Source organism: Melospiza georgiana, chromosome 5 (assembly GCF_028018845.1).
Source record: "Melospiza georgiana isolate bMelGeo1 chromosome 5, bMelGeo1.pri, whole genome shotgun sequence".
In the NCBI taxonomy this organism is placed as follows: Eukaryota; Metazoa; Chordata; class Aves; order Passeriformes; family Passerellidae; genus Melospiza; species Melospiza georgiana.
This window is the reverse complement of record NC_080434.1, coordinates 48,081,023-48,101,488: the sequence shown is the minus strand read 5'-3', so window position 1 is coordinate 48,101,488 and position 20,466 is coordinate 48,081,023.

Here is a 20,466-nt window from a genome sequence, read left to right as displayed (position 1 = left end):
ATGCAATTTTACACAGAGGCATTTGGGGATGGGACATACAATCAAATTTTAGCATCTAAGTGGAGTGCTCAGAAATACATCTCACTTACTATTTGCACATTCAGACTTTCTACATTTTGTGTTTTGCCCAAAACCTGCAATATGAAAGCCTTCTTTTAAGAAACACAGATGTATTATATGATAAATACACAGGGAGATGTTCTACATGGTTTAAATGAGAAAGCTTCAAAACTTGTCACTGTAGCTTCCATGACAGAGTGGAATTGCTTCTATTCCAAAGAGCTCTGATTTTCATTTGAAGATTTGTAACATTCCATGATGCTGTGGGAAACAAAGATTTTCTTCTTTTGTGCCAGGATACCCATTAAATCCTAACCAGAGCAGTGTTCTGGGTAGGAAGTAAACTTGCATTTGGAGTTCCTTTGCACTAAAACAGATGTTTCTTCTTGGGAGTTTTTTATTTGTAAGAACAGTGTTCTGAACCTATTATTAGGATCTAGATCCAGTTGGCAGATGGTTATATGAGGTCTCATTTTGAAAACAATCTTGTAGAAGTTAAGTGTCACATTTCTGGGGTATGAATGTACATGTAATTGTATATAGATGCACACATGCATGTGCATACTTTTTGTTTGTACATAAAACATGTTGTTTCTCCTGGTTAGCTCTTAATTGTGCAAAAGTGACCTGGCTAAAGTAGAAATTAACTGTTCCCTTGTGTTGATATAGGAAAATATTAATATAGGAAAAAGGAGGAAAATTAGTGGAAATGTTTGTGTGATACTTTTATTCATTAAGAAGGTCTGTTTTGAATATCTAGGAGGAACATGCTCCAGCTCAAGTTACAAATTGAATTCTTGTCGTGATTTTTTGTCTAAGGATTGAATGGATGAAGAAAAATGTAACTTGAATCCTTAAGTCACCCAAATAAAATTTGAATGTATTGATAAGCACTTTTTGTTAAAAGATGTCAGTAAAAGGGTGATCTCTTTCAAGACAAGAGGCACACAACATATTGTGCATCTTTTTCCAAACCAAGACAAAGAAGCCGAACTTGCATAGATGGAAGATAAACACAACAATCTATAACAATTTTCAGGAAGAGATTTTGGGAATAACAAGCATGCCTAAATCTAAAGCCAGCAATGGTTGTTGATCTCCACCATCAGGTATAGTAAGAGTCTACGGTTTGGTAGTTGCAAGATTACCCCTCAATTCTTTTATGGGAGCTGGCTTCTTGAGGATTCTCCCCTAAAATTTTCCTCTCTGGGAATAAATAAAGGCTTAGGTGTACTCATAGGAAAGGCCCAGAGACCATGCACACGTCTTGTTTGGCACTGAACTTACTCTCTTCTGATGTTGTAGATGCACAATAGCCAGTGATTGAATACAGATTCCTTACTACTGTTAGTCTTGTAAATGAAATTATGAAAAATAGAAAAATAGTGCAAAATGGTGAGATCCATGCCCCAGCTTCCTCTGAAGATGCTAATTAAAGGGATGGAAGAATTATAAAAGCATATAAAATCAGTCCAGGAAAATAACACTGCCAGTAGCTGTTCCTGTGTTAAAACTCTAGACAGTCCCTGGAGATCGTAGAGAAAAATAATTCTGCTATGATTGCAAAAAGAACAATACCTGAATAAAACCAAGTGAATGCTACTTTCTTTCTTCAGCTTGTTTTGTACTCAAGTCAAAATTCTAAATTTCACCTTTATGTCTCTGTGTATAGAAGAGCACCTCACATAAATTTATTTTGGCAGATACATAAAATTTATTCACAAGCTTTGTTCAACATATAAAATTTAATTAGATCTTGTAATATATGTACTTGCTATAAATTCCATTAGGCAGAACACTCACTGAACTGTGTACCTATAGGATTTAATTATGTCAGCTATTATTAAATTGTGGAATGGGAAAGGAACACATAAAAATTTCCTGCATGTTATCAAGGAGACCAGTGGTGGGGAAGTTGCAAATTTTACCCCTGCAATGTCTTTGGATTATGTTGGCATGTAATGGAATCAATAACTCCTGACAACGTTCTAAATACTATTTCCTCAGACCTTACAATTCTATAGCTGCAGGAATTTTGTGAATGAAGGAAACCTAAGAGAAGTGAAGACATCAAATGCACTCATGCATCCTGCACATGCTAAGAGGACTTGGTGTAACCATCCCTCTTGTAACCTGAATCTCTATTTAGACAGCAAATCATTCACTCCTTTGATGAGGAAAAAAGAAAAAAAACCCACTGTGGCTGAAGATGAAAGAGGGAAGACAAACACGTAGGCTGGGGCATAGGAACTATAGTGACCATATCTATCAGGTTCCCTGAAGTGGCTGCCCTGCTCATTTTCTTGGATACCTCTGTGTGAGTGTGAGTGTGACTTTGTGGGTGCTCTCAGACACCATGGCTGGAAGCAGCTCTCTTAGTCAGCTCTCCCAGCCTGCCAGGAAAATCAATGAGCAGTTTCCTTCCAGCAGAGGTGGATAAGGTTTGCTGACTTCCTGCCATACGTTTATAGATGCCATGCATGGCTGTTTGTCAGCTTTGACCTATGTTTCTTCTTGCAGCTGCCTCCATTGGTTGCATTCAGGCTTAGTTCATGTGGCTGTTCCATGCATTGAGATTGGGAGTGGAACCACCTGTGTGAACAGAAATGTAAATGCAACTCCTCCAGCAGGTTCAGAAAACACCCCTTGCTAACAGGCTAGAACACTTGCTGGTGGGTTCAATAACACTCATCTGCTACTACCAGCTTAAAAAAACAGGTAAAGAAGACCTACTTGAAAAATGAAGGAAAAAAAAAAAAAAAGAGAAAACCAGAAGGTATGTGTAAAGAATGTACCTGAATCCAACAATGGAAAGGATGGTACAAAGGAAGAGGGTTATGTGTTGGAATTCAGCAAATTGCTAACAAGTAAAGTAGATTATAATTATCTGGGATGCAAAGCAAAACACTATAATGAAGAACAAATTACCATAAATAATTTGCTTCTTCCCCTCTTTGCTAGGATAAGTAAGCATGAACCAATATGCCAACTTGTTCCTGCCATATGTTTTCACAAGTGCATTTCTGTTTGGTATGGAAGAGAACCTTTTCCATAGTGTGATCTCTTTTTTATACTAATTCATGCGACTTTAACCTAAGATCTGATTGCTTCTTGGAAAAGGAAAATTAAGTTACTGAACTGTGTCCTTTGTGGAAACAAAGGAGAGGACACTGTTCTTGGAATTTTTAATTGTTCCTGCAGAGGGTTTTGCAAACCCTTTGAGGTCTGCCCCTTTCCCCTGCTACCCCTAGGAACTGTCCTGATCTTTGTTCATCCTTTTAAGTGGTGGAAATGGCCTTTTGGCTCACATGAAAGATTGATCTATGTAGATCAAATGTTTCTGCTAGGCCTGTTTAGCTTATTGTAATAATAAACCAGAAACCAGGTCCAAAAAAAGTGCCTTGCATTTCAATTTGTTTTCTTTTATCATAACTTAAGAGATCAGAATGTAAGATGAAACACAAATCTGCTTTTGTTGGCCTGTATCCTGGGTGTATTATGACAAGTGAATTATTGCAGGCTTTGTGAGAATACATGATGAGGTGTGTTATGGCCCTGAGAGTCTGGAGAGGTCTGGGGGAAGGAGGAGGTGCAGCTATTTATTCTGTGAGTCGTGTCGGGACGCGCCGCTCGTGGTGCGCGCTGTCTCCTGAGGGGATGTGCAAGGACCTCAGTGACACACGAGCTCCTTCCTGGCCTCATGCTGCCGGCTTGAAATATTAGATTGCTGGAAAGGAAAGCTGTCAGACAAGGCCTGGTGTCACCAGCATGTGCTGCTCTGCAGTGGGTGACAGTCACCTCCCAGGCCAATGCCTGCTGAGTGCACCGTCCCAGTCTCTGTGCTGGTGGGGGCTGGAAGGGCAAACCTGTGTGCATGAGTCCCAGCTCCCAGGGCAAGGAAACCTCTGGGCTTGGGTGCAGGAGCAGCAGGCAGAGAGGGGTACAGCTACCCTGCCACTGTAACACTGTGTATTTCACTGGGATTTTAGGTGGGATGGCAGCCCTGTTACCCAAGCTGCTTATTATTTCTCACAGTCAAACTCTGGCTTTTGTGTACCACAGCATGTAGGAGATTTTTCCATGCCTTGGGCAGGTTTTTGTTTCTGAAAACATCAGTCAAAGCAGTTCTGCTGTTTATGAGAACAAAGGCAAAGGGTAAACAATGCACTGGTTTCCAAAGCTAAAAAAGGTTAAGTAACCTTTTCCTTAGGAAGTTCAAGTGCCTTAGAGCTTTGCAGTAGAGGCTCTTGGTTTGGCACTAGAGCTGCCTTTCTGTCAGGGATGTGTTTTTCAATCCTTTGGGGAAAACCCAGTCATGCTTTGCCAAGTCATAAACAGTTGACAAATTGCAATTTATTCATACTCAGAAGAATTTAGCAACGAAGATCTTTGTGGTGTGTTGGAATGTCTACAGCTTCCTGTGCTGGACAGACCTGGCATTGCCTGCTTCAGGGATGCTGCCAGAAGAGTTGTGTGATGCCCATTTCTCATTGCTTGGCCTGCACATGGTCAAGAGGGGTGGACACACCTGTCTTCCTTGTGAGTCCTTTGTCTTGTGCACCCAGGCAGGCTGGAAGAAGAAAAATGATACAGACAGACTGAAATCAGGTGGGGAGGTTGACTTGCTGGGATGTAGGGTGAGAAAGGGACTAGCTGGGCATGGTGATTAGGATGAAATGCTGGAGAAGGGAGGGTGCTGAGGAGGTACTGGATCTTGAAATCAGGTGCAAGGGGATATGTCTGTGGGCATTGTCTACTTGTACTACTATGCAGATACATTTTTTTCAGGAGAGCAAATTTATATTCCTTCCAGAAGTTCATGTCCCTGTTTGATGTCAGCTTGAAAAGCAATATCTAGATGATACTGTATTGTTGCTTTTGTTATTTATTATTTTTATTCTCCTACTACTGGTAGTCCATAAGTATTCCTGAAGGTACAGCAGCTACGTTTTTTTATTGCTGTTTCCATCACTGACACATATGTGACTTGTATGACAGCCATAACAACTTCTTTCTTGTTTTGGCCCCTTTTGGAAGTGTGGGATTACGTTCATACATTACTTACTTGGCTTATAATTAACCTCTGCTAACAACCATATCCACTGTTCCAAGAGCATCACCAAAGAGCAAGGTTAGCAAGCAGAGTGTGTGGGATCTGTGTGTGTATTGTTTACACAGGCATATTGCAAGAGGCAGAATGGACAGGACCCTGCACATGCATTGCAAATGCTTTTGTGAATTTATAGCAACATGGATTCTCCTCCCACCCCAACATTTACTCAGGGCACCTGCATGCTGCTGTGTTTATTTTGTGTCAGTGCTAAAAGCTCAAACTCCTTGCTCAGTGTTGTGCTTCCCAGGGCTGTTCCAGCAATCCATAAGACCTTGGTCTTTGGGAAGACACCTCCAGGCTTTTCTGTTCTGCTTTGCCACCCTGCACGTCTTACAGCTCCTAATGTCTGTTTGCCAGGCTTCTCCTGGCTACCAGAACCCCTCGCTGCCAGCCCAGGGCAATGCTCTGCTGGCTTGGCAGGGCTCCCTGGGGCTGCTGGGGCCCTGTGGAGCAGCAGGGGCTGGCAGCAGCAGGGGCTGGCTGCTGGCAGCAGGAGCACGCCCGGCGGGAAGCGCTGACACCAGTGGCACCGAGGGAAGCAGCCTGTGGGCAGACTGAGCTGGCACGCTGCTTACAAGTCTGTGGGGCCATGTTCAGTCAAAACAGAGCCTCTGCCAAACTGCTAATTGTAGCTCTATTTGCTTGCCTCCTGCCTTCACAGGTTAGCAATGGAAATGAATCCCTTTTCAGAGTGCCCTGCCTTCCTGCAGCTCTGGGGGGACTCTAATCTGCCACCACATCCCATGGTGCATGGCTAGCTGTCTGACAGTTTTTTCAGCATCGCTTTTAAGACCTTTTTCTTCTTTTCAAATGCTTCCCTTACCTTGGCCTGACATATGTTTTTGCTTTAAGAGCAAACTGGTTTCCATAGGCAGCTGGTGAGGTCCCTGAACACATGTTCCTCCAAAACACAGAACCCTAGGAGACATCAATTCCCAGCAGAAAGGTTACTTACATACAGCTGCAGAGCACTGCTTAAAAGTTTTTGGAAAATAATGTTGTAGTCAGCTGACATAATTTAGTCACTTTGATTAGTTTCTTGTGCCTGATTACCAAATGACCTGAATAAAGACAAATGAGGCTCCTTCGAAGATCGCATCTATATGCACTTAAGTAACAACCAGAAAATAAATCATCATTTGTTTCAGAGTTATAATCAGGGAAAATGTCCCCGGGATATAACCAGATTAGCTGGGCAGTATTTAAAACAAATGTAATTACAAAATACATGTATTGTAGCCAAAAGTATTGTTTGAAATGAAGATTCTTCTATGCTTTCCAGTCTTAAGTAACACAGGGAAAATGTTCTTTCTGAAAAGGAAATAAGGGAATTAAAGAGACAAAGGCCAGCTTAGGAAACAAAACCACATCCATTCACCCACAAGTTTTCTCTTTTTTTGAGTGCATGTGGAAGAATGGGCAGGTTGTAAAATCAGAAGAAAAGAAAGAGTTCCTTCCTGAGAACAGGCACTGGATTTGGGTAGACTGCCCCAATTTCTGGGTCTCTAGACAGAAATGTACTCTTTTCTTTAGGAGCACTGTGGCTCCCTCTTGCACCCTGCCAGGCTGTAGGGTCCATTAGCCCCATGGCACACTCTGTGCTTTGCCAGACACAGTGCTGAGCTCTGGCAGCAGAGGGTGGAGGGGCAGCACCAGCCCTGCTCTGGCTCTTGGCATGGGACACCTTGGGAGCATGCTGTGGGATCCTTTCTGTAAGGGAATATCTGACCTGGCTATTTTAAAAACCTCTATTTTTCATTCTTTCCCTGCATTAAGAAGAGCCATTTGTAAGAGTCTACTCACATGCTGTGTCTTTCCTGTGCCAATTGTATTTTTAAGTGACTGCTTGGACCAGCCAGCATTGTTCCTTTTTAAATGTAGGACTTTTGGTTTTCCAGTTCAGTTTCTTGTGGTCTTTAATGTTTGTACTCACAGTATAGACCTGAGTCCCTAACTAGAGTCATAAAAAACAGGAAAGAAAAAAAGAGAAGCATTTACTGGATTGCAGTCCTATCTTAGAGAGCACCCCAAAGGACAGGAGGTCACCCTACAGGTCAGGTGTGCACTATTCCTGCCTTCAGGTTGCACATAACTTGTAAAAACCTAAATTTCCACATTGGCAAAACAGTTCAGATCAACAAATTGCAGCCAGAGTGCTTGTGAGAAGGCTTCATGGCAGCATGATTTGCTCCTTCCTTTTCTCCTGCACTCTCTGGTGCTGGAGAGTGACAGTGGTGTGTGGCTGTGCTTTCATGGTGGGTCATTGCTTTGAGCCATCAGAAAATGTAGGACAGCCATGCTTGGCTTCCTCACTTCTTTCCCCATTTTCTGTGCTACCCTGAAGGGAATCAGAAGTCATTAGGAAGTTAGTGTGTTTGAATTTCTGTCCCACTCTCTCCAGGGTCTGCTCAGTCTGACAAGCAGCAGCAAAGCCATGCCTATTTTTTTTAACCACGGGGTTCTCTATCTACATTTTTTTTCTTTCAGGATGCTGCTGGTGGGAAGACTGAGAGCAGCTCTAGCTCAGATCAGAATTACACAGGGACAATATTTTCAATCTGTGAAAAAAGCTATGACCTGGAAATCAACACACTCAAACGTGAGAGCTCATAAATGCTGGTTCAAACCGTTGGGATAATACCTTGTGCTTGAAGTTAGAGGCTTTGCTCAAGAAGTTGTGCCCATTGATAGAAACAAGTGGTTAGAAGTGTCTTTAAAGGTGTCATTACAATTCTTTTTTTATTATGACATGGATGATTTTGATCTAAAAAGAAGCTGTGAGAAGGCAGGGTAGTATTTTTCTTAGCCTTCTACTACAGAGCCTCATTTTTTTTAAAGCATTCATTTGAAATCAACAGAATGTGGATTTGTTTTATCTGAAGATAATTTGGGAGTATTAGTAAAGATTTGCTTGTAATTTTGATATTAGCAATTTGGCATTAAATTGCATGAGGTCATTTTACTTTTAATGCCAAAGTTTCATGTATTTATCTACCAGCTGGATAATAATTTGGGCACAGGCAACATGTCAACAGCCCAATGATCCATTTAAAAAACCCAGATTTTCTGACCTTATTTTAGAATATGTATCTGCTCAACTCTTTTTATTAAACAGGAGCCAAAGCTGTGGAGGAAATATCTGGCAGTTTATTATTTTAAAATATTAGATTATGCTAATCCAATGTCAGTTTATCTTAAAATAGGAATACATCACAATATATCTTTTTGACTAAATGGCAGATTCTGATTAATTTTGGAGTAATGTTTCTCCTCAGCAGTATCAAACATGGGTTCCTTCAGTCTCTTGTTGAAAGCAGTGAGATATATAAAGAAAAATAACAGGTAAAATACACCACAGTTTCTAAAATTAAAATCTCCAAAGAATGGCTCAATGGCTCTTTAAACCTCTGTAAGGAAAAACTGCCAGCCACTCTGGGCTGTATATTTGTATTTTAAACTTACAAACGGGGTTGCAAGGTGATAAAATCCGCAGGATGATTTTCAGACAGGAAGCTGAAATTCTTGCATCTGAAGTGCTAAAATTTGACAACAATTGCACCTATTTTTAAAACGGGTGTGAAAAATCACAGCTATCTGCTTTCAATAAAGAAAGAGCAGGAAATCCACAATAAAGCAATAAAACCATAAACCTTAAAATATGCACGTGCAGCAGGTGCTGATATGTACAACAATATTTTAATGCAATAAAATGTCTCACTGTTGTTCAAAAAGAACTGCTGCCAAGATATAGTACTTGGCTATATTCTGCCCTTGACTAGAATTTGTTCAGATATCCGAAGCTGGCATATGTTAGATAAAGAGAGGAAATTTCTTTCGGAGAGACAATGGAAAGTGTGTTCTGGTTCAAGTTACTTGCTTTACTCTGCTGAGAGGTCTCTTTTGTTTTGGGGGTTTTTAGGTTTTAGGTTTTTTTCCCTGATGGATGATTCATCTGAAATGTCAATTTTTCACTCTTTCATTCCCAAAATTTTCATGAGCTCCCACAGCTGCTATTGAGATGAGGATTGTATGCATCTCACCCAACACACCAAGCAGTGGAAGCAAACAGGCTTTGGTTTCCTTGTCTGTGTGAACTCTTTCTGCCTTGCTCCTATTTAGAGCTTGTCTGCTTTCCTGGCATCAGCAGCAATTGAGAACAGAGCTTGGCACATCTTCTGGCCTCCTTCTTGGGGACACAGAATGAGTGGTGTGAGAGCACAGAGGAGATCCACCCAGCGAGCATCCAGGTCAGTGAGCATCCAGCTGCTGAGAGCTGGGCTCAGAGGGATGAAGATCTGAACCCTCCTTGTATCCCTCTCTGAATTTGTATTAGTATGTAGCTGAGGGGAAAATTATGGACACTGAATAACACCCAAAGGAAATGTATTAGATATGGACACAGAGTAAAGCCAAAGGAAGACTGAGAAAGGAGTCTCAATAGTAATAAATAATCTGCAGTCTTGCTATGCTGGCTGATTAACCACCACATAAACACTGCTGAAAGTGTGACTGCAATCTTCAAATTATCCTTGGTACTTCTTCTTCATGGCACTACTCAGTTAAAAACAAGTTCATTGCCCACACCCAAATTTTCTGGTATGACTGTGAAAATCTGTGAAAACATTTTTGGTTTTAGAAATAATGCTGGTGTCAACCAGATGTTCTCCAGCAGATCTCTAATCTAGACTGCTCAATTTCTCAGATTTATCAACTGATGCAATGTTCAGGTGAAGAGCAATCCAGGACCAGATCAAATTTTGGTGCAGTGTGCAGTTCTGCACGTGGGGTAGGAGCAGTTGCAAAGCTTTTGTTTGTAGATTTACATGGATTTATGGTATATTTACCTTTAAAAACCCTCTGTTTTGTTTTAGGCTGTGGAATTATCCAGATCCCCTAGACATAGCTATGTGTCCAATCCCTTTCTCTATGACTCATTCTGCATTCCTAGCCTTGCCTTCTGGGCTGTAGCTTGGGGGGATACCATCACCTCAAGTGTAACCAGACACCATAAACCAATCAGATTTTACAGCCCCTTGGTCTTGGGTGAAGCAGCAACCTGCTCATGACCAGCTGTGTAGTTCCAGATGGGAGCAGTGCCAAAATGCTCACACAAGTGCTTCAGTGTGTGTCCCACCTGCACATGGGACTCCACCCATTTCTCTTCCTGTACCTGCATCCTTCATTTCCCTTGGCCCTGAGTAAAGCAAGGCCTCCAGGACCCTTTACAAGGAATTGTTTCAGTGGCACGTGGACAAGGCAGTTTATACAGGTGCAGCTACTACAGCTCTTATGCCTTCTCACAGTCTTTGGTGGGATGCCATGCTTGTCTGAGCACTGGTACTGAGATAAAACAGCAGCTACACTGGAAATTTTTGCCAGTGTAATTATGCAAGGCAGCAGGACCTCTCTAGTGCATGCTATAAATAAGACCCTTATTATAAACAGATTGAGAACCACCACAGACTTCTCCCCTCCCATGGATTTATTCATTGTTTCTCCACTACAATTGCCAAACCACTGACTGTAAAACTTCCCTCAGGCCCTGCTTTATTTTCATGGTGGGCCCCACAGCCTTATCAACATGTGTGATATGCATAATGGCAGTCACTACTGCTTTTTTTGCCATTCCCTACTCTTCTGCTACTGAAATCCAGCAGTGTTCCCCTCTGTACAGGAGCAAATCTGTGGGTTTTTTCCCACTCAGCAAAAAGCAAAGATTTTTAACAAAAAAAATCTCTGTGAGAAGGGAAGGGAAGTGACACCTTCTTAAAAAAGAGCTTGAGCTGCGGACAAAAGTCTCAAATTTCTATTTTTCCTTAAATACATCCCAAACGGTTGGCACTAGCTTTGTCAGCAGTGAAACACCACTCATGACATTAGACTCCTCTCCAAAGGCTGCAACAAATTTGTTTTCTTTTTCCTGTAAAATGTTAACATAACTGATGCTTTATTTTACAAGAGTTAGAGTGGCACTGCTGTTTTGGGGCAACAAGCTGTGAAGTGCAGTGGTGTGAAGCAATGCCACAGTCAATGCCTCCACTGTGGGGTGGGTTTTGGATAAGGGGGCATGATGCACATGTGGTCTGCAGCTCCTTTCTGGGAACAATTCTAGTCACACTTTTTACTCTTGGCCTGTGTTGACTTTGAAGCTCATTTGACATGCACATTTGAAAGACAACACTGCTGAAGAGGGCAGGACACACTTTAAATAAAAAGAAAAATAAAAAAAAACACAACAAAAAACAACAACCAAAAAACAGAAGGGAGGTTTTTTGCTTGGTTTTTTCAATATGTTGTGAAAGAGCATGTATGTTGGCTGACCAATGGGAAATACAAGGAAAGCTGGTGCATTAGGAAAGCTGATGCAGTACAATTCAATGAAGGTAATAGCAGAAGACCATAGTAATTGCTTTCCAAAATCAGCCAGGACAGGTGATACATTTTCAGAAAACAGGTCTATGATGTTCACATCTCATTTTCCATATATTTTCTTTCTCTATCTTCTATCATTCCTGGCATTCTAGTTTTGACACCTCTTTAATTTCTTCCCACAAACATCTGCTGCTTTCTAGTCTGTTTTTGTAGCACATTTCCTTCATGTATAGTTCTCATAAAATGAAGATTTACTCTTTGGCATAGAGAAGCAGGCTTCCCTTGGTTACAAACTGGAATGTCCTGACTTCAATGGATACTGGGAAAATGTTAGAAGTTCCAGGTCTGTAATGTTAGAGACTGGCAGACCTATGTGAATCTAAATTACACCAGTAAGGGTGCAAGACTCTAATTTTGCATATAAGCTTTATTTTATTCTCTCTTTTTTTTTTTTTGTTTGTTTGTTTGGCTGAGGAAGAGATTTTTTTTAAAAAAAGAAGTTGTAGATTGGATGAGTAAGTTTGGAGAAAATGAATTGCACAAAGTGCTGCTCTATTGCTCTCTCAAAAAGAAGCGAAACCTATTCCTTTCTCTCATAGAAAAGGGATGCAGACAAAATTCCTAGGTGTTACAGTAGGCATGGTTATTGAGAAGCTGGATTTCGAAGAAAATACTGGGTTTTCACTATCAGCTTCACTGTCAGCCTGTCCTAAGTCCTATCACTGCAGCGAGTCCTAAGTCCTATCCACTAAACAACCTTTCTGGCCTTGCTGACTGCTCACTCTGGGGAGAGGCTATTTGCTGTAGAGCCACTGAATTACTAGCTTTTGTTTTGCAAAACATATCAGAAGTGCTGAGTTCACACATGGTATTATTTCAGAGGACATCACCTTTTGATGCAGCTAATTTTGCCCATACTTGTGGTGGTGCATTGGAACAACTGCAGAATGGGGCTCTGAGGATGATTTCTGGCTTCTGATACTTTGAAGCTTTTTGGTCTGTCCTGAGAAATAATTCACCATGGTGGTGTGTTTTAGGAGAAAAGGAGGAAATAATCTGCTGTACAAGTGCAGCTTTCTTTACTCCCTATACTGTTCTTAGTATTTCCAGTGGTCTCTTTGGCATATTTCCCCATGAGCACTTGTGATGAATACTGAGCGGACGAAAACAAACTGTGACTTTTGTCTGCTGGTTTAATTTTTGTCAAAATTCATCTCTCCATCCCATTTGGCTTGTTCAGCTTCCCATGTTATGTCCAGTTCTTTCTCTTCTCCTACACAGAGGAGCTATTGTTGCAGCATTTCATTCTTTGTCTGGGGTGTGTGTATGTCGGTGAGTGTGTGTATCTATGTGGTGTGTTTCCTATCAAGCCCACCTTCACTCTTTAAAAATAGATATTTGGTCTCCTCCCTCTTGCCAGCAGCCATCCTTCCAAAACTTAATTCTTCCCATTTTAGCACAGGAATGGTGAATCAGGCTTTGCAGATAGAAAGCTATTTGAACCCCACTTCACATGCCTCTGCTTGACCTTTGTCTTTGAATGTTGTGTGCTGGCAGCCAATGCCCTTTGCTTGGTGTGTTACTGGCCAACCCTTGCTCCTTTGTGATTCTGCTTCTGTAAATTTCACTTCTGTCTCCTTTTCATGTTGTCCATTTGCATTGGATTTGATTGGATTTGCATGGCAAGGTCTTGATAGCGAAGGGGGTTACAGGCTTCTCTAAAAACTTGCCAGAAACTCCCCCCTGTGCCCAAGAGAGGCAACGCCTGGGGGCTCCAAGACAAACTTCCCAAGGCCAAGGCTGACCCCATCACTTATGGTGGTAGCACCTCTGGGGTAATGTAGTTAAAAAGGGGAAAAATATTGTTATGCTGAAGGAATTGCACAGTGTCAACTCTGCAGACACCAAGGTCAGTATAGAAGGAGGGGCAGGAGGTGCTCATTGATCACGATTTCAGTGGGATTATGCTAAACCTGTAGCAGGAATATGCACAGTCCTATGGATCAAGACTTGAGGAACACTGCAACATGAAAAAATTCCAGTCTGACTGAGCAGAGACATTGAAAAACCCATAAGGGTGAGAAATCGAAAGAGTTGGTTTGTCTGCTGATTTGTAAAAATGATTCTCTAGTTATAATGTTATAAAGTTCTCATGTTATAAAATATAAACCCTGACTGAAGGTGTTAGAGGTTAGACTGGTTGTAACAATCTTCTTGTGTTGGAATGCTCCAGGTTATGTTGGAGGTCATCCTTACAGCATTCATTTTTCTCTCAGTCAGAGAGGGATTTCATCCTATGGCTGGCTTCCACCTCCCAACAGCTACCAGCACCAACATTCTTGTACTGGCTAACAAGGTCAAGTCTATTGGTATAAGATAAGGTGGAAGGGTTATCTCACAGAGACAGACAAGCTAACAGAACAGGATTTCTTAGGAAACTAAGCTGAAAAAATAAAAATTACCTGGAATGACAATACAGTTATTTTGTGTGATGCCTTCTTAATATAAACTTCTTGGAACAGAAATGTCCATGTAAAATACCACAGAGCATAGCAGAATCTTTGCAGTCATTAAACAAAAGGAAATATAGCGAAGTTAAATACCAGTAATATTCAAGTATGAGGATTTCCACTTAAATGAGGGACATCAAAGATTTTAAGGTCAATGCCAATATAAAATCACTTTTTTTCTTTAAGATTTGAAACTTCTTAAAAGAATTGTTGTTAGTTTAGAATTACATTTGTGTTGCATGTCAGTTTTAATTCTGTGCTCCAGATCTTGGGCTTGGAACAATTCACTTTGATTAGTGACCAATGTTTTTTTTGAAACACATTTTTTTTTCCACTTTCTCCTCTGTCAATGTTATAAAGTCTACATCTCTTAAATGATGGGCTTGATATCTTCAAATCAAGAAGGTTTAAATGCCAGGTATAGTAGCAACAAATGCACAGCCATTTACCAGGTATGGTGAATATTAAATATTCAGAAAGTCTAACTTTCAATCTTTAATAACCTTAAAATATCTGCTTAGTTGGAATGATTGATGGTCCTTGTCTGAAAGAGTGTATCATGTCTCACACCCACTGAGCTCAAAATATTACAGCCAGCTACCTCCCAGCTGGACAAGGCCTTGAACAATAGTGGAATAAATCATGGGAAAAGCCTAGCTTTTCTGGAGGATGTTTTTAGGTATTTTTTTCCTTGTGCAGAGTAAAGAAACAGGTCATGGGGCCAAGATGTACTTGGCTGGGTGGCAGGATTGCCTCCTGCAGGCCAATTGGATTTCTCATTGCAAAGGATCATTTTCTTTATTCATTGTATTTATTAAACTTGGTCCTGCATAGGTTTCAAATTCAAATATATATTATATTCAAATATAATGTAGCTGGTGACAGAGGTTTGTTTTGTAAGATATTTCTTTCTAAGGAACTTTGGGAAAGAGGAGAAACAATTTGCTGACTATGTTAAGTGAAAGAAAACCTGTGAAGAGCATCACAACTTAGTCTTCAAATCTAATGGTCATTTTAGGGATCTACTGAAAAGAAAAGCCTTACAAAAATGATGTCATAATGGTCATAATGTATACTGACATTTCAGATGCTATTTTATGTGATGGATAGAAACCTAGTCAAATTTTACTTGCTTTGTAAACAGTTTATACCACTGGGATATAAAATAAGAGAAACATAGGGGGAAAACTGCCTTGCACCATAATTCATGTCTTAAAATGTATTTGGGGGACTTTGCTTTTGACAGAAAGGAACAAAATTATTTACTTTCACTTAAGAGGAGTTCTTTACATAAATTACAAAGAAACAGAGTTGCAGTATGTTTCTGCTTCCAAATTCTGATATAATCAGCGAACTTGTAGAGTAGCTGAACTTTTTTCAGGCGTGCACCAAGGTAAATGAGAACAGCATAATATCACTCTTCTGCTTGGTCATTGTTAGACATACAGCCATCTTTCTGCATTGCTTTGTAATATATCCTTGTATGCAATACTACTACTGGCCTGAATCTAAGGATCTGGATTCTTTTTTCGGGCTTAAAGTGTTCTTATGTTAATGTAAGTTTACTACATTTATTTTCCTGGGCTTTAAGCCTAAGGTAATTACAACTCTTTAATGATAATTTAATTTTGAGAATATCAATTGATGAAGAAATAGCTACTGATTAGAAAAATGAAAATGATGAAATGAAAAGTCATAATTTCAGCTTGAATCCTGTATGATTTTCACAGGCAAATTGTCCTCATTTTTTTCATGCATTATCCTACCAGAACTATAGATGAAAATATATACAACTTAAGCAATAAAACTTGAGCTTTATACAATCAAGTCAATTTAGCATTATTACAATACATCAAGTTGCCTAAGAAAAACTACCAATAAAAATCTGTGCCACTATAAACTACTGCTGTGTACTCATGCAAGCATCTTGTTCATAACAATCCAGGGGAAAAGGTATATGAGGGGTCAGACAGTTACACAAATGAAATTGAGTCTGAATTAGGTGGTTAGTACTTTTATCCCTAACTTTGCCTGCCTCAAAAAGTCCGTCTGTCAGGTCTTGTCTTTGAATTCTGATCTGCAGCCACAAAATGGATACTTCCTCTCCAGATAAATCCTTTTACATTCAAACAAAGTGGAGCCTGAATGAGGAGGTACAGTCAGGGCTCTTTCAACAATAAAACCATTAGCCCTGCTCTATTTCTGCTGGCTCAACAAACAGCTGAGTCAGATTTATTTGCTGGCAGATGGAGGTGACTAATGATGTAGCAGAACTTTTCTGCATGGGCAAGCTAAATGATGCCTAGCAGTAGAGGCAAGAAACATCAGATCCACACGTTAAAAAAGTACCATTGTTTCTAATTTAGTGCTTTGCTCAGTGGTTTAATTTTTTAAAATTTGTTTTAGTCTTTTTTTCTTTTTTGTTTTTTCAGTGGATTTTTGTTTGTTTGTTTGTTTTGTTTTGTCTATTTTGGGGTTTTTGTTTTTTAGGTTTGGTTTTTGGGGGTGGAGTTGACTGGTACCTAGACACATCCCTTTAGGAAAAGTGTCTACTTAATACAAATTCAGTGGCATGTATCCATCCCCAGTAAAGCTGTATGCAGTTACTCTGTTTGAGAACAACAGGGAGAGTGTTCTGATGAAATAGCTCTTACTTGGTTGGGCTGAAATGTCCAGAATACATTACAGAGACCACCAAGTTTTAGTGACTGTACTAATCCTGCTCAATTCAACCCCTTGCTTGAGACTGGCATCACAAAATTTGTGAATGTGTCAATCAAAACAGAACAAAATGAGGTTTTGTGCAGTGATCAGACATGTCTGCACAGAACTTGAAACCCCTAAAATGAGTCAATCTCCATGAATTGTGCTGTTTGAACCCATTTTGAAGCCCCCACAGCCTTCTTATGTGGTATTTGATCCTGAGGCTTGAGCTGGCTCTGCTTTATAATTTTATTTTGGAAACTCTGGAAGCTTTTAGTCTTTTATCCAGAACCTTTATTCTTTCTGCCAGCAGATGCCAAGCACTTTCCTCAGGGATGTCCTATTTTCTCACATAATCAAACCACCCTTTGAATGTTCCTCTGGAGAAACCCATCCTCCTGAGATACTGCCCAGATCTCTGGAAGGGCACGTTGCTGTTCTTCAGAGATGCAGTGGATTTGTCACTCTGCAAAGACCATGTCACTGAGAATTCCTGGGACATGCAGGGCTCCTCTGTGCTGGGGAGGCCACCCCAGCCCTGTCTGTGGAGCCTGCAGCACTGGGACAGTGGGAATGAGAGCACCAGGAGCATCCTGTGCCAGGGCTGTGGCTCATCATTTCCTGGTAGTGAGCAGCCACCCTGCTCTGTACACTGACCAGTGTAGTAACCCATAACTGTATACGGATTTTGGAAACAGAAAAATTGTTCCAAATCTGAGGTGTAACTATGTATTGTGTACTTGCTTGTGATTATAAGGGCTGCAAATAATTTCATTAGGACTGAGATTAGTGGTGCACTTGTACTTTACTTCTGCCCTTACTTCCTGAATGTCAGCACAATGCCTGTTGCTGGTGCTTCACAGACAGTTCAAACCATATTTTTTTCTTGGTGCTGAGCTTCTTCAGTTTCCTCATTTTTGAGCTTTCCTTTTATGTGGTTTAAGATAACTGTAATCAGTTTGATTAACATGTTGAAAGCACTTACACTGCAGTGAGTTTTGCTTCATGGCTCAATTCCTGTGTGTCCTGAACTCACTTTTGTGAACATTGCTGATGTAACAGCTGCTCTGTGGGATGATCCCTGTATTTTCAGCACCTATGTGTGCAGCTGAAACTGTGCTTTGAAATTCTTGAATATTGTGCTCTCAGTGTTTTCTTGATTAGGAGATTAGGAAACATAAATCTGCAGGCATATCTGTATTTTTGTCACGTTTTTATGAGGGAAATAAATCCTCCCTGCACAGATTGATGATAGATTTTAAAAATATCTCTCTGTTCTTCCTCCTCATACAATTCATCAGGATGCCTGTCATCATAAAGTCTCTGTCATCATTAGGCATTTTTTTCTCTCAATGTTAATTTATGTTTTGGATTTTCTTTGAAGGATAATTTGGTGAAGTATTTTAACCATTTCTTGTTCATTTTGAACTGGTGTTAATATCAGTCTAATTTTTTGTGCTCAAATGGCACCTAAATTTACCCAAGTACCTTCCCTTCCTCAATTCTCCTTGGGAAATTATTTGTAGTGTTCCCTAATCACTAACTAAAGAGTCTTAGTTGAGGAGAAGCAGTTGAGGTTTTTTTGCTATTTACTTTTCTGTCCTCAAGCTGTCTCAAGTTCTGCAGAAATTCTGTCCTGAAATAATGGAAGAACTTTGATTATACAAATTTGCATTCCTATCTAGAAAAAATATACAGGTATTTGAAGCATATTGAATTTGATAAGTATCTTTCAATTTCCATTGCGTTTTTGATCCAGCTGTGAGACACAGATGGGAATCTTTGAAGTAAATTTCAATCATTTCCCCATGTTATCTGCATTTTCTCTTTAGGCTTATAAATCTGTAGCCTTCCTGAGGAAAATAAGGTCATATCTGGTGTATTTTTTTATTTGAGGAAATAGTTGAAAGCCTTTGACTTTTCTATAGCTCTTCCTCATAAATTGTCCCTATCATGTGTCATATGAAAGCGAACCCTTCCTAAAACAAATGTCCCAAGTGAAGACTTTGGAGAAATAAGCATGTGGCAGCACAATGAGAATTCTGCAAATTTTATTCACCCTGGAAAGCAAGTTCTTAATTGAGAAGTCAGGATCTTCCTTTCCAATTTATTTCTTTAGACATTTATGGTATTCCTAGAATGACACTACTTGATAAACCCTTTAACTTTCTTCCTCAAAGTCAGACCAGTGGACTTAAATTAGAACAAAATGCAGGCTGTTTTAAGTGAGCCCAGCCCAGTCAGCAGATATGACACACAGCAGCCTTTTAGCATAGCCCTGGGCTGTTGCCTCTCTAGTTCGGGCTGTGATGAGAGCAGAGCCCCTCAGTCTCCCACAGTGATGCTCTCTCAGGAAAGATTTCTTATTGACAAGGCAGAGGATGGCACCATGGCCTCTTCCAGGGAGCACTGCAGGCGGTGCTGTGCTCAGTGTCACTGGTTAGGCAGTCAGGGCACTGCACAAGGACATCAAATACCCCATGCAATTTGTTGGAAGCAACATTTTGCTGCTCTGCTAGACTTGTTTAGCTTTCTATCTGATGTGAGGGCGGTGTTTTCTTCTTTTGTTTCAAGGAAAATGGAAAATCACCACTGGGCAAGTGCATGGTACTCTAGTAATAGTCTAATTTAATTTTTTTCATGAAATCTTCAGCTGATTCCAATAATATTATTGGCCTCAACCCTAAATTTCTTGTAAAAATTAAATGCAGAGAGAACAACTCGAGCAGCCTCTCTTCCAGTGCAGAGCTTCAAGTATCCTGAAGGTCTTGAGAGCAGCAAGAATAACTCAATGAGTAAGGCTGGAAGAACACTGGCAGACCTGATGTCTGGGGAAGAACTCCATAGCTCTAGAACTTCCAGAAAACATTAAAATGCACATTTTGCTCTGTGTAGTGTTTTGGGTTAGGGAGATGGACCTAAATCCCTGCTGTGCTCCATGATCTGGTTGATCTGCTTTGTCTCAGGCCTGTGACAAACCAGTACCCCTGAAGGTCCAGAAATACTTTAGGGCAATTGTAATCTGCGTCTGCTGCTTGTTTGCAAATGCACAGAGGAAGGACAGGGGTGCAACGAGGCAGCCAGAGCAGGAAGGGCAGGGGTTCTTTACAGCCCTGAAACTATTTTGTTAAGAGAGAGGAGTGACTCAGAGCCAGGCCCCCATCTGGACAAAGACCGTGAGATCCACGTTGTTGCAGGGCAGTGGAATGACCATTGATGCCAACAAGGCCCACATGGCATGTGTCCAGCTCTGCTGGTGTCTCCAGCCACAAGCACAGCTTTGATGAATGCCACGGGCCCCAAAATAATTTGCTTTGGTTCCTTATCACATGGAATCAGTGATACCACATACTCATTTGATTCTACAGAAAGGAGGTAAGAGCGGTAAGTCGGATACATGGCTGAGAAAAATAAGGATAAAATTTGCCTGATTTTGGGCCTTAGGTAAACATTTTAAGACCCAAGGGCCCCAATAACAAACAGAGTTGCAGATACAGGTTTGCATGAGGATTTAGAATCTTTGGAGTTAAAGTAGAGGACATCCATGACAACAGAAAAGAAAATCAACACTTATTTAGTGGATACTGTCAAAATACAAGGAATATTTCCTCAGCTTGTATTGATTTTACCTCTTTCCCATTGCAGACTGCAGACACAGGTCTACATGCCTTTGCTGTATCAGATATGCCCAATGTTCAGAGGTGCTGG